Source organism: Eleginops maclovinus, chromosome 11, assembly GCF_036324505.1.
Source record: "Eleginops maclovinus isolate JMC-PN-2008 ecotype Puerto Natales chromosome 11, JC_Emac_rtc_rv5, whole genome shotgun sequence".
NCBI lineage: Eukaryota > Metazoa > Chordata > Actinopteri > Perciformes > Eleginopidae > Eleginops > Eleginops maclovinus.
Genome location: NC_086359.1, coordinates 2,987,822 through 3,004,192, shown reverse-complemented (window position 1 = coordinate 3,004,192; position 16,371 = coordinate 2,987,822). Strand labels below are relative to the sequence as shown.

The window sequence follows — 16,371 nt, the reverse complement described above, 5'->3', positions numbered from 1 at the left end:
CATGTTAATACTGACAGCCCTCCCTTAATAACAAACAACTTTTTCAAGTTTAATAGAAAATAAAATCCTTTGATTCGAGAGGCACAATCTCTTCCATCCATCTGCAGCCCCAAGCATCAACACTTATCACAGTCACAGTGAGAATTTGCAGATTACCTGCAGTTGGTTTCCATATTAAGCCTCTTTATGTGTTATTCACAGTAGTTAATCCAACATGAATGACGCATTAATTTAACAACCCTGACTAGCTGGCGTGATTAAGAGTTGAAAAAAAGGCTGAAATGCTTTGATTTTGATCCTTCTATGACCTCATGATTTCAGTTTATGGAAAAGATGAAAGCAGTGTTTGGTGTGCATGATGGGAGGGCAAAGGGGAAAGCATTTCTTCTGGGGATTGCTGGGCTGAAAAATCATGCAAAGTGAGGGAAAGAGGAACCACATTCACCAGCACGGACAAAGCGAGGTCCAATCATCGTGTTAGAAAAACAGGGTCGAGGGTCAATCAAACGATCAGAGGGAAGGTCACTTCTGCGATAAAATCTGTCACTGCAGTGTGGCTTTTTGAATATGAAAAAATCAGAGATCAAAAGAGAGGTTTTCACATTGGCCTTGAGGAGGAAACCCAGACGCCTGCATAAATGGAAGAGGATCAAGGTGTTTAGCCTTTCTATTCACCATTATTTCCCTGTTCAGTCACGAGTCAATGATGCAGAAGATGCTTTTGATAAAGGCCAAACGGGGGGAGGGGGTCAGAGTGGAAATTAAACCTTTAATTAACCTTTTATTTCCCAGCATTATAATAGGACTCACAACAGTTCTGTTGGAGGGGGAGGCTTTACCTGAATAATTGATGCAAGAAATGGAAATGTAATCTTGGAATAATCCTGCATTAAGCCTCGCAAATGTTTCGCTGATCAACAAGATAAGCTTATTTAGCCACATAATGACAGCTCAGTGAAGCAATGTGAGGGTTTCAGGAGAGGAGGATAATCACAAGTGTCTCTGTTTGGCTTTAGTTAACCCTTATCAAGAGTGGCTTTCAATGCAATTATAAGTCATGGAGGTTGTTTATCAGTTCAGTTTGTTTGTTCCGGTCTTTTAGCAGGATTAGGGTTAGGGTCAGAAAAACTACTGGCCCAATTGTCATAAAACCTAGTGGAAAGGTAAAGCTCGGGCACAGATATCCGACAGAATCGTTGCTGGTTCCCTTGTGAGGCAGCATGTCAACCATGTGTTATAAAGTCCCCAGTGAGCCAGCGTTTCCAAGGATTCTGTCCAATTATCTAAAAGCCAAAGTTAGATGGGCAAGGGCCAATCAAATAATCAGTCTGAAGGACACTTGTACACTCTAACTTTCCAATGAGGGTCTCACCTGAGGAGGGTTATTGCTTTTTCAACACAAGGGCCTCTTTGAAGGAGCAATTTCACATTTTGTAACCGTGGCCTTGAGGGACAGACTCATCCCATTTGACGGGTTATTTTCAAAGCTCTGAGGATAGATGGAGAGTTGTGGTTGGCCTGTCAGTGAACACATTCAGAACGGAGAGCTGGTGGTTGTATCATTTCATCATACATGGCCGTTATGTCATATTACATCATCTACCTGCTGTCTGGTTTAAAGGTCTCAAAGCACAAATCTGGTTTTGACCACGATTCTGACACCGTAAGAAGGGGTAGGATGATATCTGTATACCTCTTCCTAACTGTTTAAATAAAGTGACATTAATTAAGGGTTTGCTATATGTGTACAGCTCAGTTTGACTCTATTCTCTTTGTTTGGTCTGAAATAGAAATATAAATCTGACGTTTGATAATGATGATTGAGATGTCTTGACGGCGAACAGGTTCATGTGATGAGCTAATGGTGTGTGTGGCTACAAATAGCTTCGGCCATGTGTAATTACAGGTGCTCATGTGCTGACGGAAAGCACCATCGATGCAACAGGCTGTCAATGTTCCCTTCTCTTCATTGACAGGTCTAATGAGAGGTGAATTATCGACACGCGATGAGGGTGTTTCCCAGTAAGGGGTGTGCATGCTGGAACAATTCTACGAAGATAGAGATTTATAAAAACAGATCATTAACAGCTCCATAGTCTATATTGTCAAGATGTTCTCATGCACTTTTGGTAGCTGGACGATATACATGTATACAGAAAGTAATGCAATGCAATATGCATATTCCACAGAATAAATGGGTATGTATTCAACTAATTGGGAACCAGGAAGCGTAACATTTGCTTAGGGAGGAGAATGGGGTTGTTTCTTGTGTCCAAAAACACTACTTCCCCCAGAAAAAGTAGAATTAATTTGCACTATGTCACATCATGTCCATGCTTAAGTGAAGCCTCTTCGGTAGCTATCGTATTTCCTCACACAACGCATCTGTCACTTTACTTGACAATATCCATAGATACTTCTCCTAGCATAACTAAGTTGTGTACTTTTAATACGGTAGTTTATTTTAGAAAGACTGTCTGCATGTAAAAAGCAAAAATGGACACCAGTGTGTGCATTATTTAAAAGACACCAGGTTGGAAGGATGACATTCAGATGAAACCTCGTCTGTCGGGTCTTTAACCACAGCGTATGTCTGCATACATTATTGCATCATATACCATCTATGATTAAATATGTCTGAAGGATTACATAAACAACAATACAATGGAGACAACTGGGATGACTGAGATTTTCAGGCTCAGACTTTTATTAAATCTATAAAATCTCCAATGAATATTCCTTATGTTCTGTGCACAATATTTTCAGCATCAGTGATTCTCTTTTCCCATCATGTAAGCATCCCCAAAAAACCACCCGGTGAGTGCATCAACTGATGGGTTTTTAACAAATCTGGTAAATGGCATGCTTAAATTGAACCGCCAAAAAAGAAAACCCTTTTTTTGAATCGTTGAAAATAAAATACATTCTGAGTTTTCATTATGTTGATTTTTATAGACTCATTGCATGCCTTTAAAAAACGCCCACACAATCAAACCCAGACGTAACGGGGGAATAATGGATAAAAAGAGACATCAAAACCTGGCATATGGACTCAGATTATAGTGTACCTTACATTTAGCCTCTTAATGTTTCTGCACAGCAACACAAAGAAGAATTGTGTTACCATTTCTATCACCTCTCTGTGCTCGTAACGTAAAACCGTGAGGGAAAACCTTTCCTCCTTTTTATATTTAACTAGCTGACACTGAGTAACAAACTTTGAACCAGAACCAAAACAACAACTGTCCTTATTCTTCGTGTCTCTAGCAAAGAAAATGCATTGAGTCCGCGTGCTACAGATTTTAGCATTGGTGCTAACAGACCCTTTCACAGCAGTGGATTGGATTTGCCATTGCAGGAAAGCTACAGGTAACAACCCTGATAATTGCTGCATTCATTTAGGTTCACTGCTACTTCCTATACAAGAACATCAATAGTGATCAGAGAATGAGATTCCCAACACTCGGTTTCTTTGTGCTTCTCACACAACGATGGTTTCCGCATGTTTTTAATTCAATGGTTTTGTACACACTGTTTTATTTATCTCCTGCAACAGCATCTCGATTCAGTCAGACGTCTGAGAGGACTCCTCCTTAAGTCTGAAAGGTCTTCTTTCTTTTAGCTTGTAGAAAGATCTTGCAGAAATGATGATTTGTAGGAAGGGTTTGTTGTGCAATCATTAAACCAGACTGACAAACAAAATGACCTCAAAACAGTCTTTTTAATATCTTCGGTTGCACTATAATTATTCTGTCATCAGAAACACATGCATTCCCCGTGTCCAACAACAAAGACAAATGCTTGTTTTCCGACACATTACTCCCCATGTGTCAGGCGACCGTGGTGGAGAGAATCACAAGGTCAAACAAGGATAGCACAGTGCATATGCTTTATCACCCCCTCCATTCTTAAAAAAAAGAAGGCTAGACCGTGAGATGTTTTGGTATTCAACACGGGGATCAGAGCCAGATCGCTCAGGTCATGTCTGACAGCGGGTTATCGATCACGAAGCAATTTTATTCCTGCATCAGGAGGAACGAACAGCCCCTCTAATTCTCAGTGTGACCAAATCCTATCGGCGCTGCACATCTTTAATCTGCCGGACAGCAGGCGGGTCGCCGGGGGCTGAGCACAGGGGAGATGTAGACGCAGTGTTTGTATCAGCCCTGCAGCCCTAACGACAAATAGCGCCGTATATCTTTATTCATTCATAAATCTCTGCTTTATGAGGTCAGCCTCTGCCATTTACACTGCTGCTAGTCAAAGGAACTGTACCCACAGGACCTTTGATTTCATAATTTGGGTTTCAGGTGAAGCTTTTCAGTGGTTTCAGATTAACAGGAAAAACCTTTTTACATTTCATTTCATTTAGATGATGCTTTTAACCAAATTGACCGGTGCACATTAACCTTATTAAATCGTGAGACCTTGTATCTCCAATTTCAAGGTATCAATTTATATTCAGGACATTGTTGAGTCCAGAGACAGTTGTTATGTATTAATATGGGAGGTTGATAGAGTTTGACATGCAATCTTTGAGCAGATTTTCAATTGGTGGAGAACTTTTGACTTTAGAGCTACCGTATTTATAGAATCGCAGTACTGTAAAAAACTCAAAATTGAAAAGAGACAATTACAATTAGTGCAATCAATAAACTAAGAAGAGAAAATAAGTACTTTAACTGCAATGCACCTGTAGCTTCAACACTCTTGCAGGATATTGGACTTATTTCCACGATATTTTCCCACAAATCATACACGTATTTCAAAGGGGTTTACAGCCTGTGGAGCAAACCAAACCCTCTGCCCTTGGAGGCTTGCAACAAGTAAGGAAAATCTCCCCCCAAAATGACTTTTCTGAATCGAGCCACGTCTTTAAAACATAAAAGCAGTGATTGTCCAAACACCCTCTGCACGTCCAAGTGTTTCTGCAGCCACAAACTGTCAAGATCACGTCAAGTCAAAACCTGGGGACGATTAAACAGTTTTTTCTCGTCCTTTTGTGAGGGCAACAATAGCTGACATCCAAAACAGACACAGGGCATCTGTCACTGCTGCTGAAAGGAGGCGTGTCTGACACTCACAGCAAGTTAAGACAGATTCCCTAATTATAACAGCAGTGTTGTTATTGTTGTTGTTGATGCCTGCTAGCTGCTAGCTGTTCAAACTCAGAGATGCAGCAGCTTGCCTGCAGGTGATCTTCATGACAGCAGATTACAGCCTCTCTTTTACAGATTACAGATATATCAGGTCGTGTTATTACCTGGGCTCATCTTCTCTGTATATTGTCCCTAAAATATTGGGTTTGACGTCACAAAGAAAAAACAAGTGTTGGGATGCCAAATCGCCAGAGGTTGGGTAACACTTGCAGAATAAAAAAGAGGATTTGTCCAGAATGATCTTGAGCTGTGAGCTTTGTTCATGCAGAAGGTTTTTGCATGTGGTGGTGGCAAAGTCCATAGGCCCTATTCTGCTTTTGGGGATTTCCCCCTTTACCGTAGTGTGTTATATAGGTTTTGGTGCATGTAAATGGTCTGCAAAGGCTAAAATCCTTGTGTTCCCTGCAGAGGGTGTGATGGAAACTTCTGGAGCAATGGAGACGAAACTCAGAGAGACTCGAGGAGAGCTGGAACTTTGATGGCAAACACTGAAGGTTTATTCTGAAGTTAACGGCCGGAGAATTGACAAGACAGTTGCTGCAGCCACGAGGTGACGGAGCAGTTGCCCGACCTATCCTGAAGAACTCTTCTGCAGTCTGAGGTTTTAAACCAGTTCAGAGTGTATAATCAAAATTCCTCATCAGTGAGACTAAACAAATATGGATCCTAAATCTAACTAAAGCTGTCGTACATGAGAAAATAATGTACGTCAGGGAACCTGCGCTCCAGATAAGAAGGGCTTCTAGACGTCCCTGAACAATAAACTATCTCAGGTCAGCTTGAGCTCGTCATAGACTGGCATCAACAGAGCGTCCAGGCTGCCCCTCCTTAAGGGAGATTACAGCAACCCCAAAGGCCAAAGAACTACGCCATGGGAGTAGAGACAGAGGAAGAATTAGGTCAAAGGTTAAACCCCTAAACAAAATATTCCCTAACAGAGGGAGATTCTGAAGATGAGCAGAATACGTCCCCTTCAATAGCTTTTCTACAATTATGACAATACAGGTAACTTCACAATAGCTATTGAGTAGAAGTCCAGTCAAAGCATATCCAAACACATAATACACACAAAAAGTCTATAATGTGCATCCTTTTCGCTTCACATTCAAACGAGATATGATCGTCTGTTGCATCCAAACGTTGAACTCCTCCATCATGGGAAATATCCATGAAAAGGAATAAAAGTCATTTTCACGTCACGGACAAAAGCCATACCTCAGTCCATCTCCATGCATCTCTAGCCTTAAATCATTCTGTCCACAGTACATCCCCTAATAGGATTGTTTACAGCCAAATGCATACCCCCTCCTCCATCCACAACCACCCATTTATCCCCCCCCCCCCTCATGATATTAGATCAGGTCCAGCCCAGTGTGATAAGCTATTTGATGGGGATACAAAGTCGTCTGCCTCGTCCATTCCCCGGCTTGCCCAGTTCCTAGCAACCAACGAGATTAGACTGTCTGTTTCTCAGTGGGTTGGAAAGACCCAGAGTGCAGGCAGATACCCTAATCACATTATACAGGCTTAATGCATGCACACCAGATAAACACATGTGTCCCTGCACACACCACGACTACACACACTTAAAGACAAATTGATAAGTCAGAGATTCAAAAGAAGATGTGCAGACCATCCTGTGCTCTAAAACCTCTACAACTGTCACAGAGGCATCGGTTCACTTCCACTCTTTCTATTTTATTCAGAAAGTTCATTCAGCCTTTGTGTTTTCAGAACATACTTTCACACGAGGACATCTATTTAACATCTTTAAACCATAGTGTTATATGACGTGGGCTTTGGTGTACTTCACGTACTTTGTTCAACCTAATCTGCAATATTTTCTAAACCTTAACATGGATTTTGGTTGTAGACGTTCCATCTGCCACAATGCTTGGTTTCACAAAAGTCACATCGGCTTGGGAGTCATTGGCAAATCACCCGTCATGTCATTTAGGTATGAGGTCCTGTTGCTGTGTACATCAATGTGTTTATGAGGAAAAGCATTGGATTGATCTTACCTTGGTTGCGTCGTCTCAGCTTTCACATGAAACAGGACACCATCCTACTGTTTGCACTTTGGACGCCGTTCATCCTAGCAGTCCTCTCCACTTCTGTGCTGGAGAAAAAGAGACAAGGGTGGACATTAGCTGAGACAACAATTGTAACACATCTATAAACCAATTTATCGCCAATCAAAATGTTAAATTAGCGTTAAGGAAATGAATACACACCGTGAAAGAGTACATTTATAAAACAACAACAATGAAAAACACCCAAACCAGATCCTCAGTCCTAAAGCATACGTTGCTTAATCGTGTATTTTACACTAAATTGTACCATAATTCCCAGAATGATCATCACGTTTTACTGAAGAAGACCTCAAACTACAGATTAAGAGTCATTTTCTCATAGACTTCTATACAATCTGACTTATTTTTGACACCAGTGAAATTGCCCCCTGCTGGCCATTAGAAGTAATGCAGGTCAAAGGCATTTATACACTTGCTTCACTTTCAAAAAAGGGGTCGAGACTTATTTTTCAAAGGTATATTGCTGGCTTCGAAGTAAATAAGACGTATTGCTAACATGTCTGCCTTTATTTGGTCCTTTGATTTATGGTTGATTGGATGGATGTAGCCTCAGAAGAGTCCTTGAAGACATGAATGTAAATGATCTTGAATCCCCACTTAGTCGAGTGACCGTTCAGTCATCGGTTTTGATCAACAAGCCAATCCACCCTCAAGGATATTCTATAAAAGGGATCATTTTGTGCAATGGGGCAACGCAGGAGGAAAACACGAAGGCTCAACGACACGAGGACACACTCCAAACTGAGCCGCAGCATGTTGTCGCTGCAGGGACTAAACCGCATTACAGACGATAACATGGACAGTGATAGTGAGATAAGAGAACAGAGAGGAAAAGAAATATGATGATAGACGGATGGGATTACTGTCAAATGGACCGATCCACTGCTGGGTGAAATCACTGTGTGTGACAGGTGCCTGACGGAGAAAAGACAGAAACCTGCACACACTAACACACACGCACACACACACAGCGGTTGTTGTATTGTATTGATGTGTGTGTTGGATGTTGTTTGACATTATGCTCGCTGTTGCCAGGAGTTACCATACAGTAAAGGTGTAACCGGCATGAAATCCAGAAACACTACTAAAGAGGACAGATAATGCTCATTTCCAGATTCAGATTTGTGTTTTGAGCCTCTCTTATGACATGTCTCCATGCTTTAATGTTCAAAAAGCTCTTTATTTGCACCTCTTTTCACCCTCTGTCTGAAACCAGAGCCCAGTCTGCTCTGATTGGTCAACCGCTTAGAGGTGTCCCGTTGGAGCGCTAGCCAATAGGAGCGAGAGTGATGTCACTTTCCTCTGGAAGTAAATGAAGGATTCCAATTGAGGCGTTTTCAGTCAGAAGTGGAGATTGTTGAGGTTTTGGGGAGAGGTACAAATGAATAGGATACAACAATAGATATCCAACTGGCTTTTCCCCATGTGATAAATAACATTAAGACAGTTCTTCTTTGTATCACAAGTGCTATTAAATACTACGTTTTAATGTGCAATTGAAGCGTTATCCAATGCTAACTTTATAAGAGATCTACAGAAGTGAGTAGAGCATTCAGGATGTTTTCTTTCACACAAAAAGTGCATAAAAGCTGTCTTACTGTTCTTTATACACTATTCACGATAAAGCTGATGACGCCTTTTCTTGTGTTTGATGTTGCTGTATCTGTATGAGCCCCTCGGCTGCAGATTCAGGCAGGTGCTTCACAGTGGCCGCTCAGCACTGATCAGACACAGAGATTAAGCGCTGCATCAATCACGCAGCGCTCCATCAGTCAGCCTGTCTTCACCGCAGTACATCTCGCTGTAAGGAACCCAGGCAGTCTGCAACATACATATTCATGCATACATACATCTCCCTAATGGAAGCTAGGAGCATTGCTTTATCATCTGCAGACCCCTCGTAGTGCGGTACAATCAGACCCGCACACACATCACTGGGTTGATAAGCAGTGCATTACTTGTTTTACAGGAGGCGGGCAGGTGATTTATTGCTCAGCTCTCGTGGCACAGCAACATTAGTCCATGCTTCTTCGCACTATATTTGATTAAAACAAGTTTGGTGAGGTAGTATAATGTAGCAGGTGAGCTAAACAAGCTGAAACATGCTAATGATAGCCACTCAGATAGGCTCTTTTACTCGTAGGATTATCCAACATTTCAAAGAAGTATTTTATCATAGGGGAAGACACTCTCTAAGCTAATTGGCTAGCTTCTTTTTGGCTGCAGCTCTGGTGGTCTGCAAGCATTATTTTGGTAGTTGCTTACTTTAAAAGTATGATATAGGACTATGGGACCACTTGCACATGCCCTGATAATAAAATATGCTAATTTAATTGTTATACTGCAAGTTGCTGTTAGTTTTATTGTTTGTTGTTTACTTTTTTATGTTAGACTTTAATTTTTTTGAACCAGGACTAGAATGTTAAAAGACATTTTAACCCTCAATGGGAAATACTCCTAGTTCAATAAAAAATAACAGAAAATAATTTAAAAAAAAATAAACATAAATAACAAATAGAAATAGAAAAACTAAAAATACAAATCAATAAATAAACAATTAATATAATAATAAATAAAATATATATTATATTATTAATATAAATTGAAATAAATATATGCAAAATTTAATTGTATTTACATATAAATCAAAAAATCAAAATCAATAAACTATTAAAATAATAATAAATCATTTTAAAAATACAAAATAAATATATAAAAACTAGACGATAATAAATAAATGCTGTTGTATTGATTTAATGATGCCGGTAAATTGATGCAAGTATCATCGGTGAAGAGGGAAACCTTAAGATCATAGCCACAGAGTAAAGAAAGCATGCTTTGTATCTATGCCATAACTATGTATATCCCTATTTAATGCAGAACATATGGTTGTGGCAACAGTAATAGTATAATCCTCAGAAGGTCTATCTGTCAAACTCTATACTATATAGTCATACATAAAGAACACTAGAGGAACATCTTTTCATTTCACTTAATGGATCTGCGGTGATTCAGGTGAACAGCAAAGTGAAACAGATGAATTTATGAGCCTCAGCCCTGGAGAGCAACCTATCAATATTGTCCTGCTGCGAGCCACATGTAAACATCATTATTTTAAAAGTAGAAAGTACGAGCCTGCGCCCTTTGGCCTGTTCCTTCACGTTAAGTTGCTCATTCTTTTCCCATCAAACATTTTGACATCTAATAGATGCTCATGTAAAAGCCCGAGGCCTACTTTGAAATATATCACGGGCAAAATGAATGTCAGAAAGTCATCCATCATCACTCGCTGCCGTGAAGTCAGGAGTTAAATATCTTTCAGCAGCATCCAGAGCTGTTTCTGCTGAGTGTTTCCACACTGCTCTAAAATCAAATTGTGAACATTTTACTCCCAGTTGGAGGGATGTTGAACTTGGCCTCCTCTTGCATATTGCCGACTGCTGCTCGCTGCGCTGTGATTGCATTCATCTTTAATCGAGCCTGGAGAGCGCAGAGGCTCAGCAGCTCCTCGTAATGTCGATATGATGGCATATCGTACCAGCTGATGTAGGAAAATCTGCAGTTTTATGAAGTATATAACATCTTGTGCCTTCAAAGTGAGTAATCGTTATAATATAGCATTGAATCTGAGGAGAGGTACAATGAATTGGCGTCACTTGTGTTGGAAAGTGGTGGAGAGAAAAGATATTTGAATGGTCTTTCACATACTGTATATAAATTGGGTAATGTGCTGGGGGTTGGGTGGTATTGGCTCAGAGTAGACCATTACCAAGATTGGGATAAAAAAACACGTGCATGTGGGATATTTGGTCATTTAATAAGAGGTGGAATAAGTACTCAGATCTTTTAAAGGGGTCCTGTTAAGAGTTTTGGGGTTTTCCCCTTCGTGTGATACAGGTTTTAGTGCATGTAAATGGTCTGTAAAGGCTAAAATCCCAGTGTTCTCTCCAGAGGGAGTTTCTCTCCCACACACTAATCCCCCGGAAAGGCCTCCATGGGACCCCTTTGTTTATTTCTGGGACATAGTGACATTACTATGCAACGCTACCGCTTCAACACATTGTACGTGATAGACTAAGGGGCGGGACAAGTGGTTGACAAATCACAACAGAGCCGGCCAGCTAACCAATCAGAGCAGACTGGGCTCTGATTTCAGAGGGTGAAAAGAGGTGCTGCAGCACAGGCAGTATGAGAAAAATAAAGAGCTTTCTGAACATTAAAGCATGGAGACATGTCCCAGGAGAGACACTACATACTGATATACACCTGAACATCAGCAGGAGAGGACTCTTTAAAGTAGAGACACTACATACTGATATACACCTGAACATCAGCAGGAGAGGACTCTTTAAAGTAGAGACACTACATACTGATATACACCTGAACATCAGCAGGAGAGGACTCTTTAAAGTAGAGACACTACATACTGATATACACCTGAACATCAGCAGGAGAGGACTCTTTAAAGTAGAGACACTACATACTGATATACACCTGAACATCAGCAGGAGAGGACTCTTTAAAGTAGAGACTCTACATACTGATATACACCTGAACATCAACAGGAGAGGACTCTTTAAAGTAGAGACACTACATACTGATATACACCTGAACATCAGCAGGAGAGGACTCTTTAAAGTAGAGACTCTACATACTGATATACACCTGAACATCAGCAGGAGAGGACTCTTTAAAGTAGAGACACTACATACTGACATACACCTGAACATCAGCAGGAGAGGACTCTTTAAAGTAGAGACACTACATACTGACAAACACCTGAACATCAGCAGGAGAGGACTCTTTAAAGTAGAGACACTACATACTGATATACACCGGAACATCAGCAGGAGAGGACTCTTTAAAGTAGAGACACTACATACTGATATACACCTGAACATCAGCAGGAGAGGACTCTTTAAAGTTGACGTTTTCAATGAAACAATAAGCCAACATTTGGTTACATTTTGGTCTTTTTCCTAATTGTATATTAATATTGTATTAATGAGAACCCAAGCTCCTGACGGTTATAGTGTTTACGGTTTCCTTTCTTTTTCACTCTTTCATCCATGAAATGTAACTTCATCCGTCAACCCTTGAGCCGGATTAAGCTGTCAGGTCGTCTGCTGGCTGACAGGAACAAAAGGTGTCTTTGAAAACAGCGGCCTGTATAACAGGGTAATGATACTGATGTCACACACACTGCGTTAATCTACTTAATAGAGCAGGTAGAAAGTCCAGCATCCCTCTGGAGTTTCATTCCAGGCTGCAACAGATAAAACACAGTTCAACCGTCGCGTAAACCTCGCATTTTTACTCATAAATATTCCAGATGAAGGGAGGCATGATCAGGCAGCCTCCCCTGGGAGAAGTTATCTTTTCCGCCCCGCCGTACATCCACTCTTGCAGCCCGGTGGACATACTGACTGGGGCTTTCTGCTTCTGCATTTTCCCCCGACTGCAATATGAAATTCAGCAGACAGAGCTGACAACAGAACGAAGGCTCCTCGATAAGAAACGACCCCCTGCACACACACATATAACTGTCAGTGTGTGGAGTCGGAGGAAATGTATGTTTGCTCAATAGGTGTCGTTTACACTGAGGAGACATTCCCTCAGCACTTTGTGACCTTTATAGACCTATATTTCCAAGTATTATCTGTTTAAAATGTTATTAAAATGACAGCTTGCACCGCAAAAAAACTAACAAATGAAACTGCTTTTAGGACAGTTTAAATGAATGAAGCCATTCATAAAAAAAAGCCCATTTTGGGATGAAAACACACACACCAGAAGTAGAGCATTGCTCCACAATAAGCCATAATTAAACATCTATCCCTCTTGAATATTATCCTCATGCTTGTTATTATCTGATCACACATTCTCCGGCTTCCACTGCAAATAAACATATAAATATAACCCTAAAAGCTGAGTCCAGGGGCCCCCATGTTTACTTTAGTGTGACGTTACCGCAGTGACGTCTTTGCTACTGGTTTTTCACGGGTTTGTCCAGCAGTGGCTCAGTCAGTAGGGGCTTGGACTGGGAATCGTAGGGTCGCTGGTTCAAGTCCCCGAACAGACATGAAATAGAAAGTGGACTGCTACTTGGAGAGGTCCCAGTTCACCTCCTAGGCCCTGCTGTGGTGCCCTTGAGCAAGGCACCAGACACCTCCAATTTCCCCCATTGCTCCCCGGCGCTGCACAATAGCTGCCCACTGCTCCTAGTACTAGGATGGGTTAAATGCAGAGGACCAATTTCACTGTGTGTGCTCTGTGCATGTATGTGACTAATAGAGAGGGTTTCATCCTCCCATTCTATCTATCTACCAGTTCACACAAAAAAATACTAAATTAACAGAAAGGTTTGTTTCTCTTTAATAATGTAATTAGATCAAAACTCAAAGTTGATTAATGTTTATTACGGATGAAAATATACGTAAAATAAATGTTATATACCAAACCAAACCCACAACCAGCAAGCTTTACACATAAGTGGCAAAATGTACCTTTAAAGGACCCCTAATATGCTCATTTTCAGGCTCATATTTGGATTTTGTGCCTCTACTGAATGAGATTTTTGACTTTGCAGACCATTTACATGCATGAAAACCTACAACACACCCCAGGAGAGGCATAACAGGGCCCCTTTAACCAAACCATAAACAAAAACTAACAATGATTCAAAATATCCAATTTAAACAATATGAAGTAGTTTAACTGAGGACACTGAGGTGATAAGTCTTGCTTCTTCATTTTCCCATCTTGGCAAACACAAAAAAGGCTCATTAAAAAAAGCCAAATCAACACAATATCTTCGAACAACCAAAACAAATCTCTCAAAGCAGCAGAAACTCTGATGTCTGACACTTTAATGAACAGCACTCACTGGTATGGTTGGTGGGACTCAAAGGGACAGAATTAAATCAAAATATGTGCACATTTCACTCAGCTGTCGTGCATTTAAGGAGAAACTGTTATTTGACCTGAAGCAAATCTAGCAGTGATTCTCTGTGGATCTCATTTGAAGCCTTTAGTTTAGTGCAACATGTTCTCCACTGTCTCCGCCGTGCCCCCTTCGGTGCTGCACTGATCTTTTCATACACACTCACAGCAGTCTGTTCCTCCCACACACACATTTGGACGCTTGTTAAATTCATTTACAGGGCCAGAGGGGAGGCCAGAGAATGGCTAGACATCTATTTCATAAATAAAGATGGCTGTAATCTTTCTGTGTAAAAGCGTCAACCTGAATTAATTACTTAAGTGTAACGGCAGCCAAGGTTAATGCGAGGACAGAGGCTCGTCAAATCTGGGAATTTAACACAATAAAGCTAGAGAAAATACTTCATAATGCACTAACAATGCTCATACATACTGTACTTACATATTGTACTTTCACGACCGCCGAGGGTATATTTTACATTGAATGACAATCTACTGTGCAACATTTTTGGGTTCATTTTCTAGAAAAACATAGATTTTTTTTATAGAAAATCTTGTGGAATCACATTGAAATCATTCAGTCATACTCCATGTAAACCTCGCAAATTCCTCTGCATATTTTGCACATTTCTGCACGATTGATACTTTTTCAGAAACTTTTTCCACTCTAAATGATGATATGCCAGGGGTTTCTCTAGAGAAATATAGCATGAGGCGCTAGCGTCACTTCCGGTCCAAATTAAGCCCCGCTCTCTTTCCGGTGTAAGTCCTGCATTAGAGCAAAGCGGAAAATAATAGTGTCTTCATGTCTTAAAGCTGCTGAGTCATATATTGCACATAAAACAACATATAAATCCAGAGCTCTGGTTTCTTTACTTTAAAGAAAGGATGTAATTCAGGAATCTGCCACTCCTCCCCCGGCAGACCCACCAGACATCCATCCCATATTTATCCTCCGTAAACTGTCTCTGCCGTCTGACTAGACCTCTGACCCCATCTCCATATGTCTTCATCTTTTCTACTAAAGATATGCATAATTTGATTTGATTTTTACTGTTTATTTGTATTTGATTTGTTTTGCTATACATTTCCCAACTTGTGGTGAATGAAGTATCTATCGATCATAAACAGGTCGTCTCTTTTCCACCTGCTTTCATTTCAGGTGTGTAAAATCAAACCCAAAAGTGGATCCAGGGGTGAAGGTGGATTGGGTTTTTAATCAAAGTGAGATTATTTCATCTGATTCATAACCCTGGATTCCAGGATAGAGTTCCCCCTCTCGTAATATTTCATTATTATCAGCCTTCATCCCGATGCTTAATCAGCCGACCTTTATTCTAAACTGGCCTGCAGATAAGATCCGTGTAGAGTATTGACGGTGCCGCCGCTGAGCTTCATCCAAACAACAGAAAGGCAATTTGAGATAGAGAAGACAGACGGAGATTAACGAAGTCTTCACGGAGAGATTTCTATCTTTTGGGACACCTGATATGAACAGAGGCAGATTTATCACACGGAAACCAACAGCAACACCCTGGTAAACACGTATTCCTTCAATCTGAATTATTTACCATGCTAAAAACGAACATGCATGGCCTTGAAGACAGACCTGCCTCAGCTGGAATACTGATTTATTAACGTTCAGCCCGTATTTTAGTGTCTCCCTGATGAAGTCTGTGCAGAGTTTGCTTGCAGAAAGGATGAGAACGAGCCGATAGTGGAATCTGCTTCACATTGAAACGAGCCATCCCTTCATACTCCATGATGTAATCCTTGCACACTCTGTATATTTTGCTCAATTTTGGGAACTTTTTCCACCTTAAATTATGATATTCTGCACATATTTTATGAGTAAATCATCTTTTTTTATTTTTGGTACTATAGTTTTTGTTTTTTTTGGCATAAATACCAATACGTTTCGATCATTTCAGGAGGAACATTTGGAAATTCTGCTTGTGAAGCAAACAGCGTGGCTCTACAGATGGATAAGTTGGCAAACTTAATGCATAAAAGTGATGTGCTTGACGGAGAAAAAGAAAGAGGGTTTGGTTTGGATTTTAACATAGAATCACATTTTTATGAATGTTCTTTGGTATAACGGATTGTCTGGAATAGGTCTCTGTTGAATGTGGTCTCAAGAACACGAGGCCAGCGTATTCAAAGTGAGGACGGTCTTC

At 40.6% G+C, this 16,371-nt stretch overlaps 1 protein-coding gene and 1 long non-coding RNA gene across 2 annotated transcripts in view; one reads left to right on the top strand and one right to left on the bottom strand.

Moving 5' to 3' along the window:
• Nucleotides 1–16,371, bottom strand: part of LOC134871829 (uncharacterized) — a 144,598-nt gene that overhangs the window by 41,948 nt on the left and 86,279 nt on the right. Inside the window, exon 2 of the long non-coding RNA XR_010166739.1 lies at nucleotides 7,181–7,278. This is a non-coding gene — a long non-coding RNA (uncharacterized LOC134871829). The remainder of the gene's footprint in view (nucleotides 1–7,180; nucleotides 7,279–16,371) is intronic.
• doc2b (double C2-like domains, beta) overlaps nucleotides 1–16,371 on the top strand; it is a 111,993-nt gene that overhangs the window by 30,338 nt on the left and 65,284 nt on the right. The window lies entirely within an intron of this gene.